The following is a 23,616-nucleotide window of genomic DNA, read 5'->3' on the forward strand; positions in this document are numbered from 1 at the left end:
GAATTCGATAATTCAGTGAGACGTAATCTTTGTGAGAAATCCTGCAAAAAACTTCATATTTACATTTCTAATGTTTGATCCTGCCAGCTAAATATGTTAAAATGATGACGTTGAAATGAAACGTGTTGGATGAGAAACCGAAACATTACTCAAGAAAAGAAAGTTATTTTGGATTTTGTATTAGAGAAACTCAAAGCTGCTTTTGGTAATTCCACTGTGATTTTCCACGGTACAAATTTATCAGATCGAGCTAAAATATTTTTCTGGTTATACTTTTTATACTTTCATTTATAATCTATCTATCTATCTATCCGGAAACCATCGATATCATTCTAGATTTGATAGGGGTACTCGAAGCTGCTACTGTGGGATCATTACTTGAGAACATATTCCATTTATTTCATGCAGTGCGTTTTAAATTGTTTGAAGAAACAATATTTCATAAACAAGCTCGAAAGTCTTGTCATTGTAAAGTTTCTTATAGTTTCATGAATTTCGTACGACTTATTCTGGCAACAGATTCATTTGACAGTCAATTCGGTAAAAGTACAGATAACCCCCTACGAATACAAGTACAAATACAAAGACCACAACAGGCAAATTCCTCAAATTGCCTTGAATAGCTTTAATTTATCTTTCAAATCTCATGGAAGCAATTCAAATATTAAGATAGCGATGGAATTCTCAATTGATGTTTACAGGCTGACCGCAATGTTTATTTGTAGAACGTGTGGTCGAACTGCAGTTCACCCGTAGCAAATATTATATTTTTCCCTATGGATTTACTGCGATATGCGTTATCAACCATCCGAGGTGCATGTGCTAAATAAGCATAAAGAAGATTACCCATATATTTGAATAGAAACTTGAAATTACTCAAACACTATTATTTTTACGCCAGTGGATTGGATACGACATGCCTATCATATGGCACCCCGTCTCTCCCGAACTCTCTTATTTCTCGATATATTTTTGTGGATCCATCTCTTAGTCATTATGTTCTCAATTCTCATTGAAACCTTTTCGGGGGGAGGGGGGGGCTCATTGTCACAATGGGTGCCATTAATGAGTCACTAATGTGTTTTGTTACAGTGTTTGCGCCTCAAATTTTAGTATTCGACCGCACAGTCCATGACGAAAAATGCTTGTTTAAGTATGTGCTACAGCCTCTTAAAGTTTTTCTTATGAATTTAGAATCACCCTGTATCGCACCTAACAAATGGACATTCGAAGAAATTTTTTATTCCCTTCAGGTTTTCCGAATTTTCATCTATTTTTGCTTCTTGTTCTCTATTTAGAACTTGAAGGAGAGAGAAAAAAAAATCGGAATTTCAGCTGGAACCAAACAAAACCAAATTCACGTCAGAGTAAAATTTGACCGTACCGCTTAAATGAGTTCTAATCACTTTGTACAAATGAGGGAATCCTAAAAGATGAGGTGAAGAAAAGAGGGCGATAGAGAAATGAACGCATCTAGTCTCCTGACCGGAAACTATTTATACGAAGAACGAAAGTTCTGAGTAACAAAACACCAAATGTAAAATAAAACTTCTTTTCTGGTCTTGGAGTTAAGAACAGAGGAGAGAAGAAGACTCTCTCTCTCTATCTGTCTCCTAAACGTCTTTCTGGAGGAATTGAAGGAGAAGAAGCAGCACAAACACAAAGAAAATCCAAGGAAGAGATCGCGAGGCAATTTGGGGAATTCGGAATCCCAAACGCCTAGTTTGGTAGTGTTATCCAATACAGAGTGCGAAAGGGAACGGAAGGCGTTCAAGGAAACAATCCCAAGCCTTTTAAATCCCCAACTGGGAGAGGCCACACAAATACACACACACGCACACACACACTACACAAGACGCGCGAAAAGAGTCGGGAATAAGTTTTCTGAGTCGCTAATTAGTGCTCGAGCCTTAACGAACGTATTTGTTTAATTAGATATGTAAATTTGAGATGTGTCGACTGGCACAAAAATGTTTCCCCATCAAGATCAGCTTCGTCTTTCTCAACTCCGTATTTAAAGATTATGCTACGGCTGTGCCCTCACCACCACGCGTACACACACACACACACCTCTACTAAAACATTTACTGGGTTTTAGATCTTCGTACGTACTTGGGAAAATTCCAGCCAAATCTTTAGTATTTTTCCCTTCAACTTCAGTATTTCCCAGCCCGGAAATTCATTAACCATCAGGAAAAACGAAAAATGCTCCTCTCGGCAAAATAAAAGAGTTTTCTTACGGAAAACACGCGTTTGCAGTTTTCTCAAACTTCGAGAGAGAGAGAGAATCCACTTTTTTTTTTTGCTTTCCCGAATCCTTCTTTAAGGATTCACGTCTCAATTTTTACCTGCGACGATCGTTCGCGCATTAGGGAGTAGCGATGATGAATAGACGAATTAATGTATAAATGTCGAATTAATGTTCGGGACTTTGAAAAAGTTTTTATTCTTTAAGAAGTTTTGCTTCGTACCCCCCTCAAGGGAAATCTAACGAAGTTATTGTGCGGAGAAAAATGGAAAATGTCGTTTACTCCATCGACAAATGACCGAATGCTCCGAAAAATTGAATCTAAAGAAATTATTTTGATTATTTATAGAACAAGGGGAAAAATAAATATTTTTGGGGGGTTTCTGAGTGATTTTTAGAAATAAAACTTGAAGAAGTTACCGCGTTGAGGGATTTATTCATATTTATTCGCTACAACCTTGTGGGAAATCATTAATGTACACTGAATTTATTCGAATAAAATTTTTGACTCGAAGTTAACATCAAATTGAAGAATATTCAATTCTGTGTTCAAAAGGGAGAAAAAAGAAGGAATTAAATGTATGTTTTTGAAATTTAACTTACGTCAAACTTTTTTTTCCTCCTTTTCCAATATTTAACTACTGACTGGAAATAAGAAAATATTTATTTTCATCACGAAAGAAATTTTAATACATCTCTTAATATTTAAATATTTAAAGAAATTAAATTAAGGGTGAAGAGAGTCTTTCGTGGAAAACTGGAATTTTTTGGTATAACACAGCAGTTAATCTAATTGTTAATTATACGTCTGTGTAAGGAAAATCTGCAGTCATTGAAAAGTCGCCACTTTTATACCTAACAAGGCCCTAGATTGACGATTGATTGATCGCTTCAAAATCTATACAAAGCTGAGAAAACAATAAGTGAATTGCTTTTTCTATCCAAGATCATGGACCCCGAAACATTTCCAAGAACCCCCGGTTGAGAATTACTGGTTTACAGTACAGGCTAAAAAAATGTGGCCTTCTTTTGAAGAGATACTAGGAAGTCCTTGAATATCGACATTAATGAATATGAAAATTCCAGGGCAGGGGGTTCCTAAACTTTTGTGTTTATCAGAACCTTTGTACAAAGGTCAGGTATCTTTTTTGAAGAACAATATTAAGCACATAATGATGTAAATACAGGCATCCGACAACTTTTAAAACGTTATTTTTGAAGAAAGTATCGATTTTTATTTTTATTTTTTAATTTGTAAGGAAAGACCTATTTCTTGTAATTCCGAAACAGGCTTTTTTCGGTTATATGACGCTTAGAACCAAAAATATGTCCACTTTAAAATTTTGCGCTTTTTTCCATACAAGTAATTCGTCGTAAAAACTTTATACGCGTTTTATGAATAATGCTATTTTTGACATTTTACTTGAGTTTGAAACATGATTTCTATTCATTGTAGCATTACAATTTTTTTGATATTTTGCCATATATTTTGAAGGTTTCATACCAAAATCTAAGGTCTATCACATATATTTGTCCAATTACAGTATTTTATAGACGATATGTAAAATGAAATTTCAAAAAATTCGCACGTACACCATCAGATTTGGATATAACTTATGAGCATACCATATAATCTTTTAAATTTTCGTACCAAACCTCTATCGTTAGTAGGTAAATCTACTATCGAAAAAAAATTATTTACAGATTTATTTTTGCAATTGTGTTTCGAATATTACATGAATTTTTCTTAAAATTTGACCTAAAAGTGACATGGATAGTCCAAAATTGATTGTTTTTTTAAACATTTTGAGACACTTTCTATAAAAAAAATGTTATTAAGGTATTGTGTGCTGGTATTGCCTCCAATATACCATTTTATAGAAAAAGTGACGAGAAAGGTAGTCGGATACTTTAATTACTTCCTCATCCAAGCTCACGAACCCCTCCTGAAACTTCTCCAAGGACCCTGCGGTTAAGAACCACTGTTTTATGGAAATATGTACACGGAGAACGATAACTTTCTCCTCTTTTTGTTAGGAAAATGTTTCATTTGAAAATAGAAAGACGAGAAATTCAGAAAACCAAAGAAAAGCTCTTGAATGAGGAATAAAGAGGACGATGCTATATATACACACGAATAGCCATTTCTCTGAAAAGTAATGTATATGAAAAGAAATATATCTGTATGTATATAAATAAATAGATAGAGGTCCTGCTGTCAGTCGAATGCGTATATATATATATCAGAGTATCGTCTTTTGTCGATTGTCTTCTACAAGATGTCGCCGGGACTTATCTGCGATTTGATGGACAACATTGGACATCGGCTTCAGTCTTCATATTCGATTCAACGTCCATCTGCGTCGCCCTCTTGAAGGCCTTTTTCTGTTCTGTAATGCGTTTCGGAAACACTTTGTTTTCGTCGGTGCCTTTTCTTGTAAAATCCCGTTATTTTACTGCCGTTTTTCGCTTAGCTGTAAATCCGTCAAAATGATGAATAACTTCTCATAAGTTTCGGATTATATTTCGAAAAATACTGAAAAAAAAAAAAAAAATACGGAGAGGAAAAAGAATAAGGAGACGTAAAATTTTTGGAACAAGAGAAGTAAAAAGAAAATTGCGAATAAAATAAAAACGTGAAACTGAATTTTTTCAATTGAATTTATAGTTTCACAAAAGGAAACAAGTGTTTCACTTTTTTTTTTTGCTCTGTATGTACATATTCAATATGTTTTTTTCTTAAAAAGTTGCCGTTCGTTTTTGACGGAAGTTCTAGAACGAATTTCTATACTAAAAAAAACATGTATTGGGTATTTAACGTGTTTTGTTTGAGAAATTCATTAAATGAATTGAAATTTTGATAATTCATGTTAGAAACGATCGATTAGAAAAGCATAATGTTTCTTATGGATAATTTATTAATTTAAATATAATTTTTTATAAACGCAAAAAATTTACTTCAAGCAACCTAGAAATCCATCTCAAGTAATAGTATTCTATATAACTCTTCGGGATTTTTTTAAAGCCCTTTTTTTTAAACAGTGATTTCCTGACAATTTTCTTCAAACAACGTATTTTTTTTTCAAACAATACTTTCTCCAACAATGAACTTCCAACAATACTTTCTCCAACAATGAACTTCCAACAATACTTTCTCCAACAATGAACTTCCAACAATACTTTCTCCAACAATGAACTTCCAACAATACTTTCTCCAACAATGAGCTTCCAACAATACTTCCCCAATGGTTTTCTTCGAACAATACTTTCCAAAAAAATATTTTCAACAATACATTCCTTACAATTATTTTCAACAATACTTTAAAAAAAATTATTTTCAACAATACTTTAAAAACAAATATTTTCAACAATACTTTCCTAACAATTATTTTCAACAATGCTTTCCTAACAATTATTTTCAACAATACTTTTCTTTTAAAAAAAAAATGTTTCTCAAATATTTCTTCAAACAAAAGTTCCCAAAAGTTTTCTTCAAACGAAAAGTGTTCCCAAAAGTTCTCTTCAAACAATACTTTCCCACCAATTCATTTTCAACAATACTTTTCTAACAGTTGCGTTCATACAACAAAAAGTTTCTAAACATTTCTTCAAACAATCTATTTTCTAATAACTCTCTTCAAACAATGTTTTCCCATCAATTTTCTTCAAAAACAAGTTTCCAAATTTTTTTTCTTCAACAATTTTTTTCAAGCATTACTTTTTCAATACTTGTCTTCAAACAATATTTTCCTAAAAGTTTTTTTCAAACGATATTTTTCCAATGATTTTTCTTTGAACAATCGGCTTTCCCAATTTTTACTTTACTTATATTTTAATTATTTACTTTCCCGCACTTATTGCCAATTTTCTTCAAATATAAATACAAATACAACGCCACAACAGGCAAAATGCCCAACGAGGTGGCTGATAAAAAGATGCCCATAAAAATATGGTTGTCATATATTTCGAAAATACAGCAACCCAATTAAAAATGCAATTAACACAAATTACAAACAATATATACACATGATAAAATATTATACAATGCCCATAAAGAATACTTATGGTTGTCTTATTCTAAGAATGGATAGAGCTTCTCGATTTACCACAACATGTTTATCGTATTTCTTTTTAAACGTGTCAATTGTGTTACAATTTACTACCTCCGGGGGTAAGCTATTCCATTTATTAACAACCCTATTGGAGAAAAATTCCCTGCGACACCATAACCTTGCATTGTCCCTCACCAATCGATACTGGTGTCCCCTTCTAAAAGCAGTCGACTGGCGGTGTACTAAAAGTTCATGGTTCATCCTATCCATCCCATTGAAAATTTTGAACACTTCGATCATATCTCCTCGACACCTGCGTTCATCCAATGTAAACATATTCAGAAAATAAAGTCTCTCTTCATAACTCAAGCCCCTTCAGCCAATAAGGACACGCGTAGCTCTTCTCTGCACCCCTTCAACCAATTCTATGTCCCTCTGCAGGTATGGTCTCCAAAACCTTACAGCATACTCCATTCCAGGACGAACTAAGCCTCGAAAAAGCGGAAGAATGACTTTAGGAGAACGCGAAGAGACCTTTTTGAAAATGAGACCAAGCATTCTATTCGCTTTTTTGACAACCGCTGAACAATGTTCAGAAAACTTAAGTCGCTCGTCAATGAGAATTCCCAAATCGGTGACTCTAGTTGAATCCGGGATAGTGACACCATTCAACTCGTAAGAGAACCGTGGGTTGTTCGAACCAAAATGAGCGACCATGCACTTATCTACGCTAAACGTCATGCTCCATTCATTTGCCCATGCTGCAATCTTGTTTAAGTTGGTCTGGAGCAACTCCCTATCGCTTTCATTTCCGATTACCCCCATTAGCTTCACATCATCTGCGAATTTGCTAGTAATTCCATCGATACCCTGATCGAGTTTGTCGATAAAAAGTGAAAAAAGTATGGGGCCAAGGACACTTCCCTGAGGAACTCCACTTGTGACGTCTGTCCAACCAGAGAATTCCCCGTTCACCATAACTCGTTGCGACCTATCTCTTAACCACGATTCTATCCAATTCAGCAAGTTGCCCCCTATTCCAATCTCGTGTAAACGCTTCAAGAGTTTGCCATGTTGGACCCGATCGAATGCCTTCTGGAAATCAAGGTAAACAACGTCGACATTTTTGCTCTTACCCAAAGCCTTAGTCACGTAATCATAGAAGCAAAGGAGGTTAGTTACACATGACTTCCCCTTCCTGAACCCATGCTGATTATCCGACAATACATTATTCTCGTCTATCCACTTCACAAACTGCCTTTTGATGATAATTTCCAAAATTTTCGAGAGGGAGGTCGTCAAACTCACTGGACGATAATTAGACACCACTTCTCTACTACCCTTCTTAAATATCGGAACAACGTTAGCCAGTTTCCAATCTCTCGGGACGATACCCTCAGCAACACTACTCCTGTATATCTGTGCGACTGGCCCCAACAATTCATTAGCACCTTCCCTGAGAACCCTGGGATAGATATCATCTGGTCCTGGTGCTTTGCTTGCACATACATTTCTTAGAAGATTTAGGACCTCCACGTCTTCCACTTGAATATCGTTGAGCGTTTTATTACCCCATGCAACACCCGTATATCGAATATCATTATCTCCATTAAAAACCGACGCGAAAAAGTCATTGAAAGCACTACACATGCCTACATTGCTCTCTACTTTTGAGCCTCCTATCGAGAGGGGGCCAACTGTCCCCTTACATCCATTGTTGACGTATCGAAAAAATGATTTTGGGTCAGAGCCAATGTTATCTGCCAACCTAGATTCAACTTGCTTTTTACTATCCCTTATCGCTTTCTTCAACAGTCTTCTTTTATCAGTAAACAATGATAGGTCACCTCGTCCACTTTTATACTCTCTGAATGCTCTTTTCTTTTCAAGATAAAGGTTCCGCACGCTATCCGTGAACCATAGAGGGTGTGATGTACAAACACGCTTTTTTCGAACAAAGGGTATGACGTCGTGCAAAACAGAGGACAGCTTCGTACTAAATTCTTCCCATTGACTTACCACCCCTACTGATTCCAACCGGTCTTTGAAAACTTCCGCTAACCTTCTTCGCAAAACATCAAAGTTAGTTCTCCGAAAACAAGGAACCAGTCTTTTGTTATCAACCTTACCCGAGGAAAAGTTACAGTGAAATCTGACGATTCAAACACTTCAAACAATACTTATCCACTAAAATTTTTTTTTAAACAGTAGTTTCTTAAAAGTTTTCTTCAAACAATAATTTCCCAACAATTTTCTTCAAACAAAATGACTTTCGCAATAATTTTCTTCAAATAATTATAATTTAATTTTAAATAATAATTTAATTTTCTTCAAATAATTTAATTTTCTTCAAATAATTTAATTTTCTTCAAATAATTTAATTTTCTTCAAATAATTTAATTTTCTTCAAATAATTTAATTTTCTTCAAATAATTTAATTTTCTTCAAATAATTTAATTTTCTTCAAATAATTTAATTTTCTTCAAATAATTTAATTTTCTTCAAATAATTTAATTTTCTTCAAATAATTATAATTTAATTTTAAATAATAATTTAATTTTCTTCAAAAATATTTCTCAACAATTTTCTTATTGGCTTATATTGCCAATGATGGTCCTTCCGGTCACTGGGCTTGTGATAGGTCTGCCGAACACCGAACAATTTTCTCCAAACAATACTTTCTCCCAATTTTCTCCAAACAATACTTTCTCCCAATTTTCTCCAAACAATACTTTCCCACCAATTTTCTTCAAAAAACACTGTTGAAACAATGTTTTTCCCCAAACTGTACACCACACGAATGTACTTCCAATGGAACATCACAAGCATGTACTTCCAATGGAACATCACAAGCATGTACTTCCAATGGAACATCACAAGCATGTACTTCCAATGGCACATCACAAGCATGTACTTCCAATGGAACATCACAAGCATGTACTTCCAATGGAACATCACAAGCATGTACTTCCAACGGTAAATCACAAGAATGTACTTCCAGCCACTCTCACTACACAATGTTCTTCAAAAAATACTTTCCCAACATGTGATTTGTTTTTGTAAATAAATGTACCAGGACAAAGTTTAAAGCATCTTTATTTTTAATGTTGATTATTTCGAGTATTCATCTTCAACCTGTCGCTGGCAAACATCAAGGTGATCAGTGACGCACTCAAAAGCACTCGATTTAATGCCTGATTTCGTGTTCGCAGGAACTCAATCAACATAAAATTCTAAAACATCGCATTCAAGAATTTATATTGTGCTGATTTTAATTCAAACATAAGTTAGAAGTGCCATATTCTAAAGCTGAATACATACATGGTGCTCATATGTAACAGAAAACATAGTGTTAAAAGAGTCATATAGACTAAATACTACCTTCAGTAAGAAATTTTCATAAAATATATTCATTCATAAAAAAATCAGCACATTGCTGAAATGTTATGTATTTTGAGTGTTTTTGAACCATACATTGATGCCATGAATATGGAACACTAGTAAGGATTTCATCAAGAAATAGAAGCCATAAATACCTGCCACAAAACAACTCAATTATTTGGTATTTACTTTATTTATTTTTTTTGCCGAACTTGATAAAATGAGATCGTTTTTCACGAGTAATGACCTACTGAACAAGTACAAGTTCAAGGGATTTTCTCTCTTATATATACAATTTCATGGACTCCCTAGGGTGGTGAAGGGGCGAAGGCGTTTTGTCCTCCCCCTTGGAACTCGCGATAGTTTTCCTATCGCTTTTAGTTTCGTGAAGTCTTCGGTCATTTTGACATTTCGGCACCTCTTTAAGAACAACCGAGAAAAACAGATGGAGGAGGACTTTTCGGTGGAAAGTATAACGTGTGAAAAAAAATATATATAGAGAGAAAGATGGAGTATAAGGAAGAGAGAAAAAAAAATTGGAGGGATAGACTGACACGAGGGACTTTTCTTAACACTTCGGAATGTGATGAAGTCAAGGAAAAGCAAAAGAAAATAAAAATTGGTGACGGGGGGGTGAAGTTTTTTATTTTTTTTCGCTCTTGATCAATATATGGCGCCCTATCAGTACTCGAACCGATAGCTACAACTTATCAAAATCCATTCTTCAAACGTAGAAAACATTAAGGGCGACGTGAGACCATCTGTCCACGCGAGAGATCATGCAGTGGCCGATGGAAAAGAAAAAAAAAAACCCAGCAAGTACTGTACCACTTTCTCACTTTCTATATATATACAAGTATACAACATAATTCATACTTCTATCGAGAATTTTTTCCTTACCTGTCTACAGCCAATTGATTTCTAGGATCGATTTTTTGCTGTCGAAGTATAAAATTTTCGATATCATTCATATATTTCATACGTTATAAAGGCTGGCTGTCAATATTATGGTCATGGGAAAAAGGAGTAAGTATTCTGCTACGAGCGCTGATTATTTACGTTTGATACTGTTCAAATTCAACAAATTATGTTTACACCATAAACTGAGCTTGTCTGTAGAATGTTGCAGTTAATCAGCATCTTTTCTACTATTTACAAGGAGAAAAATTTTAACATCATTGGCAAACATTGAACAATTAGAACACTTGAAATCTTTGAAATCAGGTAAATCATTAGTGCTCAAAATAAAAAGCAAAGGTCCTAAAACGGGGTTTTGAGGAACGCCAAAAATACACGTTTGAGACCAGAAAGTAAAACGTCATTGAAAGCATTGAAATAAGACACCAGTAAACCCTAACCCCCAGGCCCAAAGCTCCCGAAGAGAAGTATCATGATTTATAGTGTCGAAGACCTTAGAAAAGTCAGTGTAAATAACATCAAGTTGCTGATTGTTGTCAATAGTTTTCGCAATGATTTAAGATATATCATCTTGGGAATAAAACCGTATTGACTGTTACATATCCAAGATCTATGACATGGCCTTGTACTATTTCATGTATGATGAAATCGAACTTGCTAACGTGATTGGTCAAAATACAACAAGGCGATATGAATATATTTTTTTTTTTATAATTTTAATCATATCAAAATAATTCAAATTGGTAACAGAAATAAGACTTGTCAAATAGTAAGTCAATAATGAATTGGAAAAAAAAGTGAAGATTTGAAATTGAAATAAATGAAGAGATGTGACAGAGAGAGAGAGGGAGAGAATCGGATCATGTGAAAGAAAAAAAAATACAAAAGAGTGAAATCCCGATGATTGATGTTTCCTTATAAGGTACAAAGAGAAGCTAAAACTAAAATAACGGAGAAATTCTGTAGATGACTCTGGTCATCGTAGTCGACGGACCTGAAACAAAAATGCCTTTTATTTTGTTTTGAGGTGTTTTTTTAGTCACATATTTCCTCTTTTGTTCCGTCATATTTCACATCTTCTATTTTTTTACCGTTCGTGAGCTTATGCTCGCCGTAAAGTTTTAAATAAAAAGAAAAAAAATATATATATAGTTGAATGTGTGGGTGTAGTCTAAAATTCTTTAAATGAAACGTATGAAGATTTTTTTTGTGTGCCATATTTACGTAAACTTTGATCTATGGGCCCCTAAAATATGCGAGGCCGTTGAGGATAGTAGCCATGGCCTCTTAGGCCACGATGCTAGTCACTCTTCCGTTTTATCACACTATAGATTCACTAAACAGTCGCTCCGTGATAAATCTAGCGTGGAATCCCTGCTGCAAGATGCGTGGACCATGCGTGGGGGCGTACTAATGGTTCTAGACGAGGAACCCACGTCCAGGTAGAGTTACCTACTTGATCATTGGGATTTAATCAGAGACAATTACTCAATTTACTGCCAGAAATACCAGTCATGCTCGTCACTCGTAGAAAGACGGGGGGGGGGGGCATGAAAATGAGTGATATAAAGGAAATAACATTACTAAGTCTATTGTTCTCCCTCTTTGATCCTCCCAAACCGCAGTTGTCGCCCTACGGAAAAAACGCAAACATGATTTATCCGTTGTAGGCTCAACCATTGCTCACGCATTATTAGTCTCGTAGGTATTAGCGATTCATATCTGACGGTATTTTGTCACTCAAGAAAGTTCGACCAGCCACCAGTAATGAGCGAATAGACGTTTTCGCGTCAAAACATTCTGGCTACGACCTGATAAATTTGTAAATAGCCCTTGGAGTAACAGAAAGCATTGAAGAAGATACAAACCAATCGTGAGAGAATAAACATACTTGTCCTCATTGTTGAAAAATCCATTGCTTGGAGACTGGATTGGACATCATTGTTGAAAGAAAACATGGAATTACAGTTGGCGGACAGGTAATGCGATGATTTCGGACATTTTTGAGATATAACAGTTTCGACATAGCATATCATCATGTTTTATGCGAAATTTATCGGAGATCGATCAAAATATAGCAGTATATTTATAATTCAATATTTTATTCAAAGGACTAACGTTTCTCGTTATGCGTCTAACCATAGCCCCCGCATCCTGCATCAGGACCTCTTGGCCGGGATCTTTGGAGGTCTTTTTCTATAGCGAATTTATAGGTTGAAAAAGCAATTTCTGGCCCCAGGGCTGAAGCCCTGTCAGCCCCACCCTTGAGGGGACCATGGCCATAAGAGATACTTGCTGTTAATGTTAACATACAAATATTAGGGTAGATGCATTAACTTCATGATTGGGGGGGGGGGAGGGGGAAGTATTTACCAGAAGCACATAAAGAATTTCCAAAAAGAATAAAAAAAAACAAATATATCTCATAAAGAAAAGGCACAGAGATTGAGAAAGAGGCGTTACATGGTGCTAAGATAGCTCTGAGCAAGCATTTGCTAGTCCTTGACCAGTCCTTTCACAAAGATTACATACACCGAGCAGTAGTCACCGTCTACCAAAAGAAAAGGAGAAGAATGTAGGAGTGGAAAAGAGGTTATATGTGTGTGTGATCCGGCAAAAGATGAAGCAAATATACCGAATTCTGCTGTCCTGTTAATACTGCTTTCCAGACATTCTAGATATACACACACTCACTCTATAATGATGTGGTGCGCGCATCCAATGTCTGGATGCTCAGCACAATGACTAACTTCTGCTGGTTGGTCCGTAAATTGTAGGTTTCAAGAAGAACCAGCTCCTTCTCTCTTTCTCTCTCTATCTTTTTCTGTATTATATGATTTTTTGTTCTTTTCTATCTTTTCTCGGTTATTGTCCTTGCTATTACGGATTGTGGGTGGAGTACATGCTATATGGGTTATGTGTACTAATGCATATACAGGTACACATACATATAGCGAATGAACGTATAGAAAAGCCTGCAGCAAAATGATAGGAAAGTTCATTTCTTTCTTTGCTTTTGAAAACTATTCCATCAGCTTTAAAAGCCACTATTGCTCTCAACTCTTCTCTATCTCTCTTTATACATTAATGTTTGTTTTATTTCTTTCCAAGTCCTTACATCTGGACATACTTTACAGTGATGATAAGCATCAAAGTTTCACTGATTACTCATGATGACTAGGTACTTTAAACATTTTCGTAAAACTCTCTTTTAAAGGGGGTTCCTGCTCCACGTTTTCAGAATTTTTTGTACACCATTTTGGACAAGTTGACATATAAGACAAGCTGTGACAAAATATCTGGGAGGAATTTCTTGATCTTAACCTCAGTGTAGTCTTACCTTCTGACCAGATCATGGCCCACCCCTTTGTGTCTTAACGAAGATATATAAACAGGTGGTGGAAGAAGACCTTTGCCTTGTTGGAAAAGTGTAGTCTTACCCATACAGAAAATTTTAGGTAAATGACTATACAGTCAAACCTCGTTACCGCGTCACCTGTCTAACGCGTCACTCCGCTTATCGGGTTCCTTTTTCGAAATCCTAATTGTCTTCTATGGAGTTCTAATGTTTATTACGCTCTTGATAATGCATTACACAACTCCGCTTAAAAAGTCACTTTTGTGAGTGCGTTCTTTCGAAAATTACCGTTCAAGTCGGGCATTATTCGTACAATATATACGATACGGTCAACGTTCACTCTTACTACATCAAACCTAGCATTTCAAGCAGACGCCAAAGAAGCCTCAATTCCTCCGAGTCACCCCGCTTAAGAGGTCGTGTTTTTGGTCTCCCAAGAGTGACTCATTAACGAGGTTTGACTGTATTTAACCCTTAGAGTCCTCCCATCATCCACAAATAATGAGCGTAGTAACCTGCTCAATAATTTTGTGATGATTAAAAATGCTTTTTTGAAGATGAAATTCTTTAAATGATGTATAAATGTCATGCGCATATACAAATTCTAGTTTTTTATTGTTTTTATTTCTTTCATGTTTGCTTGTACTGTAAAGGCGTATGTATATGAGATTGAGTAGTAGTAGATCTTGAGTATCCATCTCCAATTAATTAGAAGATTTTTGGTTCGAACCCAGATTTTGCCGTTTGTATTAATCTTTCTTGATAGTATATTGAATTTGTAACTCTGGGTTTAATTGCCATCTATCTTTCATGAAAGAAAAGAAAAGAAAAAAAAAAAAAAAACGCACCGGCGGTGAGAGAAGCATTTTTCCGACTATGCCAGCAGCCCCGAAATAGTTAAAAATATTTCAATACACATTTTGATCAAATTTTACATAGGTGAAATACATGTGAATTCAACGAAAACCGGTGATTTCAGTTCGGAAGTGAGTTTGATGGGAGTTTTAGTAGGCAAGACCAAAATCTATTGTCCTCAATGTTAACAGCAGTTGTCATATTCGGGAATCACCAGCTTCGCCCACCAATACCATTTAGTAGCGTGACCTCTAACCCCCCCCCCCCCTAGATATTTCTTGGTTTCTATTACAAAAAACAATATGAAGATCGAAAGTAGCTTCGAAATCAGTAACTAACCTAAAATAACTGATCATATCTCTCAGCCTTTTGGTGTGTTACTCTTCCATCCTAATATATCATGTCGGGGTAAATAGATATGGGAACTATAAGTATACTTTATGAACCTGGCGTAGTTAAGTACAAAAAAAAAAAAAGGAATCACATGGACTAAAACAAGCTTGAATCATGATAAGAATGCCCTGTTCATCAAAACAAAAAAGTGTTTTTAGCCAAGCTGTTTGAGAAAGCGACCCAGAGGAAGAACTGAGTTTTTTACGTCGATAGATATATCAAGATCTTTAAAAGTAAAAAAATTGAAGAACTGTTATCAAGGATCCATTGGAACATCAAAGAACTACCCTGGGAAATTCTTGGGCCTACACAGGACGTTGCAGAAATTGAAGAAATAGTGAAGATACCGAAATAATCGCAATATTCAAACGAATACGCAACATCACACTCGATTATTTCACCCCGAAATATGGTCTTAATTTTGGTGTGGTCTAACTTGTTTGTGCTTTTCAATGAGCCTCATACAGCCGTATCAAAAGCATTGAAATCAAATCATTCCGATACTTTCAATGTAATATACAGTAGGCTCATAGAGTATACTGTAGAGATTATAGCGGGTACATGATGTCTTTATTACTAAAAAAAATAAGCTATAGTTGAGTTCGTTCGTATGCAAATACAGTCACTGTTTTAAAAAATAAATAAAACTTGTGACTATTTATTCATTTATTTTATCTTTTTTGGTGAAAAATGACTAAAAATCAGTTGCAAACGTTTTTCGATATGCACAATTAGAAATTATGCACAAAAATTACATTATGCACAAAAATTACATTATGCAATTAAATACCTTTCCATTGAAAAAAATGTATTTTTTAATTTATTGGATAAAAGTTATAGCAGCTTTATATAAAATTATTCTTCGATTTAAAAAATTCAATTTTTCCAACTCAAAAAAAAAATCGATCATTCAAACCTAATACCCCCGTTTCACATAAGCAGTATATAAGCTATATAGTGATTCCACTACGAAGTTATCACATTTTCCGGTGTTTAAGCATAGTCGTCAATTCGGAAGAATCCAGAAATTATTTCATTTCAGAATATTATCAGAATTTTAATTAGAATTATCAATTCTTTTTGATAAACTGCGTCATTTATACTTTCGAAATGAAAAAAAAGAACATTTTTCTCCGAGTTTGACATAAAAGATTTTTGTGCATCAAGTATAATAGGTGCAATGAACAATTGGTACTTGGCATGTTATCCGAAGTGGAGACACCCCATATCACCCATCATTAAGGTATTATCACCTGAGGATGAAACGACACCATTTGGAAGGATGAAACGGGAAAAGACGAATCGGACATCACACCAATGTTCAGCACCCCCTGAGCTCACTAGATCGGAGTACACGGATGGGGAATTAATGTAACAGAAACTAATAACTCAAGTAGTAACTTCAAGTAGGCCTATATCAAATATAATTCTTCATATATGCAAATGCTGAAATTTAATTTTCAAAGCGAACAAAGAGGAAAAATATATATTTTCCTTAGATCTCAACCAACTAATACCAAGCGGCTATCAAACAGAAATAACAAGATAATACATATCACAACAGACTATTAAATTTCCCGTCTCAACATACGTACATCCTCTTCGAAGTGAAATAAAATCCTTAAGAGAAAGAAGGAAAAAGAGAGAGCACAGAGAAGAAAAACCTAAGTTTGACCTGAAAGTATTAGTAGTGATAGGCCTTAACTACAGCTACAACTGATGGTTAAACACACAAAAGAAAAAGAAATGAAACAACCGAATAAGAAAAGGAAAAAAAGTCACCTTGATTTCCATCATTAGGGAAACCACACCCTTATCGAGATGGGCAGGATCTATCCCAAAGAAAAGATATCGTGAATAGAACTCAAAGATATATGGTGGATGATGGAAACCTACCAGTAACAACAACAGCATCAAAATGAGAAAAAGTACATTACGAAAAAAAAAAAAAACGCAAAAAGAAATCAACATGGAGATAGAAAAGAAATAACCTGAAAAAATAACAAAAAACTGCATTTTTTCAGCTTTAACAGCGTCCGAGAAGCTGTTATTATAATAATTTAGTGGATGCTCGGAGGAGCATGAAATCGTAGCAAACAGGTGTTAATACCAAGAATGACCAGATTTCTTGTCGTTGGTCCGAATACCCCTGTGTGGGTGTTTGCCTATGTTCTGGATACACAAGGAGATAGAAAAAAAAAAAACCACCTCTCTGTGTATACATAGGTATATTTTACTGGATATTTTTTTTTATTATTATTTCTGTTTCCTTCTAGAAAATGATAGTGTAGGAGAGAAAAATCAAGATAGACTATAGAAAGAGTAAAAAAAAAAAAGACTTTAAAGGCAAGAGGTGATGACAGTGGTAGCGGTTAAAAGAAGAAGCACAACAGACATAAGAAAACTGAAAAACGCTTGAACAGGATGTAAGGAAATTACATTAGTTTACATTAGTTTTTGTTCTTTGTTTCTTATGTTCAGTATTTTTATTTATCTTATTTCTTCTTTTTTTCAAAAATGATGTGCAATTTCTTTTGAATGACTGACTCATTGGATAGGAATTTTTGAGACCTTGGAAGTAAAGACTGCTTAAATTCTTATTCGTTTAAGGGGTTTGGTGCAAGCGAATTTTCTAAAAAAAAACATATTTTTTGGATTTTTCAGTTTTTATGTACTACAAAATTTTCTGCGTCTAATTGCGTTCGAGTTTTTGCACTGAAAATATTTGCAACATATTTTGATATAAACTGCTGGCAGGAATTATATATGATGATGCTTCCCATTGAAAGGCTCTTTTCTCAAAACTGGGATTTTCGTCAGATAGGAAAATTTTTTCTGAACACCACTTATTCAAATGTCTATTACTAAACCAGGCATGAACCTCGTCCATATTCCTCTGTGTAACTTCTAACGAATTGGTACATGTGGTATGTGTGTATGTGCGTGTAGTGAACCTTCCATGAAGTTTGTTTCCTTGTAATGTTTGTTATGTATAGTGCTGCCATATGCCGTACATTTTTCTAAATATGCATGAAGTGTAAGTATTGAATAGTGTACCGTTGTAGGCCTGTTGCTCTCTGCGGCGAGACTTTTTATCGGGGAGATCGTCTCACATTTGTGCATCGAAGTTGGGAACCGCAGAAAAGCAACGTCAACGGACCACCACTATGGCGACGGTGGTGTTCAAATGTCTTGAAACTATGTGTGTCTCTCGATACTAAGGTGTAACATACTTTAACGAGAATATTTTTTATTAAAATGATTTAAAGAAATTTTATGGCGCAAAGTTGGGGCAAATTTCAGTGAATTTTGAAAAAGCTGCACGTTGTTGAAGTCAAAAATTGAGAGAAATGTGTTAAATTGTATAAAAATATCTATAAAATTTGAGGAAAAAAAATTGAGTGCCTAAAAGAAACAGAAAAATTTCCTTAAAGGAAGGAGATTTTTGTCCCGAAGGAAGCATGGGAAGCCAAGCTCGTGAACCAACCCCCTTAATAAAAGATGGATGGGGGGAAAAGATGCATCGGTTTCTTAAATATGATGATATTTCCGTTTGAATTAGCAGTTTTCAGAATTTGTAGATATTAAGTATCCGTTTAAGAAATTTTTTACTTTAGTTACTGTTATAATTGAGGAATTGAGTCAATTTTGAATGAAATGGAAATTTTGGATATAAACATTTTTAAATATATGGAAATGAATTACACCTAGAAAATAAAGGTATGGTGAGATTATATTTATTATTATAGTAAAATCTCATTCGATTACGATAAAGCAATAGAAAATCCCATTAAACCGGAAAAAACTCAACTTGTATAAATATAGAGTGTGTGTTTCAAAAAGAATCATCCGATTAAAAAAAAAAATAATAACTATTCAGATTTTAATCCATTTTAATCGAATAATGTATAGGTAGAAAGAGGGAAATCTCGAGCTTCACGCAGTTGCCGTCAGGTAGCGCTAACGCGTTTCATTCAGCCGCCACTTTAGTGTTTGTCAAGATGATGACTGCACAACAGAAATCGTTTTGTGTTCTAAGCTTCGCGAAGTGTGAGTCCGTAACAACTGTTCATCGTGCTTTTCGACAGATTTCTTGATTAACAAACTGCTTAAAAACTTCTTATTTCTAGTGACGAAATTAATTTAATAACTAACTAATTAATTCAATTAATAATGGAGCGGCCTATACACCGAAGTTGTACCATTGATGCTGCCTCCGACGCTATAGCTGACCATTATGTTAGCCCGCGTTGAGAAAGAATTTAGCCATCCGTGGTATAAACAATACCGAGACAAGGATTGCCCGTGTAAAGAGAAATCCCCTGGCCGTCCCCGCATGTCAGACGAAAATGTGGAGCGCATCCGAGAGAGTTTCGCACGTAGTCCACAGAAATCCACTCGCAGTGGATGTAAACATGCTCGCAAAAGTTTGGACGAATTTGAATACCGTATAGACATATGCCGTGCATCCCAAGGTGAACATATTGAGCACCTTCAATTTGGGTTGTAAAAGAACTTTATGACCAGCCATGTAATATAAAATTAATCCTGAGTGTCTATGTTCAATATTTTTCGTCATATGCGCATTCCAAATCGAGTGATTCTTTTTGAAACATCCTGTATTTTGAATATTTGAAATTGAAGACAAATTGAAAATATATTCACTCATCCTCTATAAAATTATTCTTGTACTTTTTTGTCTCGAGAAATATCCATTGAAATTAAGGCAGGTCCAATTAATCGATTAATCGGGTAGGTTAATCGATCAATTGTTAATGGCAGTTCAAAATGTTATTTGAGTTTGAATTTGACTCGATCAGTTCAATTACAATTTTTATTAAAAGTTTGTGAATCAATTTGATTTTTTTGAAAAAAAAAACTGATTAGATATCTTATAAATTATGTGTATGAATTTATCTCCTATGAATTTTGGATATGTGAGCATATTTAAAAATATTTGAATCAATATTTTGATCAAATTAGATGCAACGAAAACTGATGATTTCAGTTTTAAATTGAGTTCGATGGGAATTATGGACGGCAAGACCAAAATTTATTGTGTCCACTATAAACAGTACATTTTTCTTATTCTTCGAAGCATCAGCTCATCTCCTCACAAGTACCATTCGATGAGTTTCTAGGAATACAATCAAAACAGTATAATCGAAAGTAGTTTCGAAATCAGTGAATAATAACGATAAATAACCGATTTCTTTGAAAAAAAGACAAGATCCAGGTGAAGAAATTAGAGGTTTCGGATAGTTACGAATTGCAGCATATTAAATTGATTGAAGCGGGCAGTCTAAATTTCCGAACCCATACCTACATTTGGTTACAGCTACCGAATAGATGAGTGAAATCAATATAATATATTTTTATAGCATCTATTAATATAAAATTAAATGGTCATAAAAATATTCGATTAAAATTCGATTAATCGGTCGACACTTTTTTGATTAACCAGTTGAAAATTTCAATCGATTCTCAGCCCTAATTGAAATTCAAAGAGAACCCAATTTTCACTAAAATTTTTATCACAGTGATCTTTGTAATGCATGCAGAGTTGGTAGAGTTCTCATTGTATTCATAGTTCCAGAACTATGAATAACCGACTACCAGAATAAACATTCTATCAATCAGTGTTGATGTTTATATGCTGTTATGGGGACTTCGACAGTTTTGGTCATTCTTCAGGCTCTGACACAAGTGTTGAAAGTTAACCCATCATTCAAGTCATGTCCTGTTTAATGTGTATGAAAAAATTTAGTAAGAATTGATTGAAGATTGTAAATTTCCCACACACAAGCGCACAAATCAGAGGTGTTTGCAGGAGGGACATGCCCGCCCCTCCTCCCTCCAAAACGAGAAAAACATTTTTAAATATCTCTGTCAAATTATTAAAATATCGGAAGGAAATACCTTGTTTTCCCATCTCGATCAATTTCCGTTAACTTAAAAGGCTTTTTGAGTGACCCCCGCACAGAGAGAAAATACATTTCATGCATTCGTACGAGTATATGGGTAAAGGTTTTTCAATGTTGTTTAATAACCTACAGTTCATGATTTATTCAGTGTGGAAACTCATTTCGTGATTTTTATTCATTGTGTTTTTCAATCTATATACAATCGCCATCTGTGTGATGGATTCAATTGTTGGAGGGTAGTGGAGAAAGGTGGAAACACTCTCGCGTGAACTAGTTAGTAGACGGTGCTGCCACGTAAAATTGAAATCGTATGGCATTTATCACGTTGCATGGAAACAGCATATATCCGTGATATCTGTAATTTATGTGAACCTTTCGAATAACTTTCCATGAGTTTAAGCTTCCGCAAGTGGCATCTGGTAAGTCTGCGGTGATATGGTGATATTGTCTAAGATTAAAACAGAAAAAATAGTTTCTCTCTTCAGTTGTTGTCTATTGCGGTGATCAAAGAAAATCATCATGGTGAGTAGGAGGATTGATAAAGGAGGGAACGTAATAAAATGTTATACAGTTGATGATCATCTCTTTTTTACTGAGAAATGAGCTTTTCTTTTTTTCATGGTGTGGATTAAAGTGCGCGGAGACCGCAGAAATGCGTCAAATGAAAAAGGAGGCGCCCCAAGAAAAAATAAAGAAGTGACCTCTGTTATGGTGGATTGTCTTCCGTCAATGACTTTTATACCAAAAACCTTGTTCCTTTTCTCTCTTTTTAATGTTTTTTTTTCCTTTCCCTTCCTACATGCTTTCTTTGAAAACATTTTCCGTGGTTACGTTTGTTTTGAAATTGAACTTTTCCTTTTGATTGCGTGCATTTATATGGACGTTTCGGACCAATACTTGACAAATGTTACTAGGTGATAACGCGAACAAGGAATTTATCGTCAAAGGAATTCAATTGGGAATGAAATCCCAATGTGTTTGAGCATCATGTTGTTAAGCTTTGAAATAAACGACAAAGGTTATTGATCTGAAGGTACCAATAAACTGGAATTGAGGGCCGGACTTGGGCAGGTGCGAAGGTTGCGATCCCATCAGGCCGCGAAACTGAATTTTTAAGACATCGATTACCGTATTGCTTTTTGAATGTAAGAGCTCAGCAAAGCCATAGCTTTAAATTCTATCGATTCATAGACCTGCCAACTAAAAAAATTGTCTTCTGCCTTTGCGTCTCATTAATAGAACTAGCCTTTGTTTTCGTCAAAATACAAGGCTGAGACTTACAGCGAGCTCAGCTCCTGATAACTTTTTAAAACAATTTTATGTTTATTTAGTAGAAAAGATGGATTACTTAAGAACATCATAAATCCCATGGGCATAGAGATTCTCTAGAGGCCCTACAGCCAGAGTTAAGTTGCAATCACTTGAACACGAAATTTTGAAATCGACCAAACACTTCGACGATTTACGATTTCACCATCACGAAAGCGTGAAAAGGATCGGTTAGAACTAATCCCATCGATAGTACCAGCAAAATACTTTCTGGATGTCGAGAAAAAAGCTGTTATAAAAGGAACCAAATTATCGACGCTCATTTGACAACCACGGTTCTGGTCAATGGCGAAGAAAATCCAACCAGAAATGCTCGAGCGCATACGTGTGTGTGTAGTATCACTCCCCATCTCGTTGTGCCACTGAAAAAGCACTTCTATCTCTATATACTTACTACTTATTACGAGTAAATTAGATCACGCGAAGAAACCGAAAATGTTTGTTAGGGCATATTGCTGTGTGAGGGCCAATTTAATGGCACTTCTCGCAGCGAAACGAACGATATCGACACAGACGCAAAGCACACCAGAGGCATCACTTTTAATAACTGCCACATTAGATGCTCTGGAGGATATATAAATAAAAAAAAAAAAAATACAGGCAAGAGAGGAGGAATGAGAGAGAGGGAGAGAGAGAGAGAGGCGTGGGAGGAAAAGATGCGCCTCCGGGGACAAAATTATCACGAAAATTACCGTGTATTAAGATGAAGTCGAGGGAGGAAAAGTTTGTGGAAAAGGCAGAGGGTGCCGCTAAATTACAGAGCTCCAATGTCGTCGTCGACGGGAAAACACACACGCAGTACACATTATTAGAGAGAGAGAAATGCTGCTGCCACAGCTACGCATTCCAAGGGTTCTTGACGGGTATCAGCGGGGGCGGGTAATTTGAAACGGACCCTCAATTCTCTGGGACACTCTATTTACCCAAGGAAAACCAGAGGAGAATTTGTGTTTTTACTTCTTCTTCTTCTTTTTGATACTCTCTCCTCTCTCTCTTCTCCACCTCAACATCTGAAGAGACAGAGACAGAGTAAATACAAACTAAATATTAGAGTGTCATTTCCTTCAACCGCCCTTATACGTATGTACGAGTCCCTTTTTGTGGTTTACGCCGAAGGTACTTCTGAGCAAAGAGTAAGAAAATATTTTTCTTGAATTA

The 23,616-nt window shown here is 35.3% G+C and overlaps 1 long non-coding RNA gene across 1 annotated transcript in view; it reads left to right on the top strand.

Annotated features, from left to right (window-relative positions):
- The window catches only part of LOC149071127 (uncharacterized), a 50,084-nt gene that overhangs the window by 17,463 nt on the left and 9,005 nt on the right, over nt 1-23,616 (top strand). The window contains exon 2 of the long non-coding RNA XR_016194693.1: nt 17,482-17,631. This is a non-coding gene — a long non-coding RNA (uncharacterized LOC149071127). The remainder of the gene's footprint in view (nt 1-17,481; nt 17,632-23,616) is intronic.

The sequence above is a fragment of the Pholcus phalangioides genome, unplaced genomic scaffold (assembly GCF_987345545.1).
Source record: "Pholcus phalangioides strain wild (caught in Gottingen) unplaced genomic scaffold, Ppha-v1.0 ptg000019l_1, whole genome shotgun sequence".
NCBI lineage: Eukaryota > Metazoa > Arthropoda > Arachnida > Araneae > Pholcidae > Pholcus > Pholcus phalangioides.